At 36.8% G+C, this 2138-nt stretch overlaps 1 long non-coding RNA gene across 1 annotated transcript; it reads right to left on the reverse strand.

The window, feature by feature from the left end:
• Positions 1 to 791, reverse strand: LOC128642345 (uncharacterized). The gene is made up of 4 exons (XR_008399646.1): positions 641 to 791; positions 459 to 562; positions 227 to 330; positions 1 to 98 (listed from the first exon to the last, which is right to left on the reverse strand). It is a non-coding gene; the product is annotated as an uncharacterized LOC128642345 (long non-coding RNA).
• Between the last annotated feature and the right edge of the window lie 1347 nt (positions 792 to 2138).

Below are 2138 nucleotides of genomic sequence, written 5' to 3' on the forward strand. Positions count from 1 at the left end.
AATGCATGGTCTTTGAAAGTCAATTCAGGGGTAAACAGTTGATCTTCAATAGGTGTCTTATTCATCAGTTCATTAAATAGAGGACTGGGAAATACCATCTAAAAAAGTAAAATCATCTAAGTGTCTGATTGTGATCCCTAAATATCTAATTAAGAACTAAATATGACTAATGGATGTAAGCTACTAATATTCTACAGTCTTCACTAGCATGCATTGGTACACCAACCTGGACAATGCATGGTCTTTGAAAGTCAATTCAGGGGTAAACAGTTGATCTTCAATAGGTGTCTTATTCATCAGTTCATTAAATAGAGGACTGGGAAATACCATCTAAAAAAGTAAAATCATCTAAGTGTCTGATTGTGATCCCTAAATATCTAATTAAGAACTAAATATGACTAATGGATGTAAGCTACTAATATTCTACAGTCTTCACTAGCATGCATTGGTACACCAACCTGGACAATGCATGGTCTTTGAAAGTCAATTCAGGGGTAAACAGTTGATCTTCAATAGGTGTATTATTCATCAGTTCATTAAATAGAGGACTGGGAAATACCATCTACAAAATAGAAAATCATCTAAGTGTCTCCAATAGGATGTCTCCACAGCCTTATTCTATCAAATAGTTTGCACTTACCATGTGAACATGTATTTGTATGGTTTTCAAGGTCAGCAGAATTGAAATATAATGCCAGACATGATCCCATTGGTATACTTCAATTTCAATCTTGGCTTTTTCCCCACTGTCAGTCTTGGAAATCTTCACTGTCAGGCTTCAAATTGTTCCCTTTCAGTCTTTAGATTAAGTCATCTCCCTAATGTAAGAAATTATATATAAAGATTTCATACAAGTGTGTGAATCAGTTCTGTACCCCTCTCCCACCCCCCATTTCATAATAAATATCTATCACTAGCTTACTAAGCCTGTGTATGAACCTGTGTTATTTTCTATCAAGTGTGAAGATGAGTCATATTGAGCAGAACAAACCTCTGTGTGACATTGAACCATAGTCATTCTAGAGTATCCCTTTCTGATTATGTACATTTTAAGTAATGTGTAAACAAAGTTATATTTTTAAAAATGTATGCCATATGATGTATTTGTGTACAAATCATGCCAGCAACAGTCCATACATTTCTACTTACCATCTGATGTCCTCTTTAAAAACCAGGTGGCAAAGACTCGCTATAGGACCCAATGCCCAGAGCATCACCTATATTATGAGAAATAAAGATTATTCTAACATTTGATCAATACTAACATGTTTGCACAATTCTCTACTTGTCATTTCCCTAGAGTTCACATCTATTGAAAATACTCCAGTGTAACTTCTATTATTTACCGTCTAAAGTGGCGGTTGATGACGTCTGCTCTGACATCAAGTCCCTCGTCCTGGAATTCCCCCTCTAGAACAGGATCATCCTCCTCATCTCTGAGGAGGTCTCTGTCCACCGGGACGGCCTGCAGCATCCCAGCCCGCTGTGCAATATTATGCAGGACGCTACAGGCTACAACGATCTTAGCCACCTTCTTTGGGTTGTACTGGAGTGCTCCTCCAGAACGGTCCAGGCACCTGAATCTCATCTTCAGGAGCCCGAACATCCTTTCAACCACCGCCCTGGTTCTCTTATGAGCCCTATTGTAGCGCTCCTCAGACACATCAGTTGGGCTACGCAAGGGGGTAATGAGCCAAGGCCGGCTCATGTACCCAGAATCACCTATAAATTTAGAACAGAACATAATTCAAACAGAATACTTAAACTAGTATATTGTTGTATAAATATATTTTTTAACAACCATAATCCATATTAAAAGTTGTCAGAAACATAAAAAAAAATAAAAAAATTTATATATAAATCTGTATCTTGCCATTTCATCTAAGACATGCTACATATGCGTATTTCTCCTAAACCAAACCTTGTGTAAAATGCTAACTACATGGTTACATTGCATTCTCTATCTGAACACTTAAGGTAAGACATGCTACATATCTGCATTTCAATAAAACTAGACATTAGCAGAAAAATACAATGACATGGTTAAATTGCATGAGATAATATCTTGCCTTTTCATCTAAGACATGCTACATATGCGTATTTCTCCTAAACCAAACCTTGTGTAAAATGCTAACTAC

The sequence above is a fragment of the Bombina bombina genome, chromosome 1, assembly GCF_027579735.1.
Source record: "Bombina bombina isolate aBomBom1 chromosome 1, aBomBom1.pri, whole genome shotgun sequence".
NCBI lineage: Eukaryota > Metazoa > Chordata > Amphibia > Anura > Bombinatoridae > Bombina > Bombina bombina.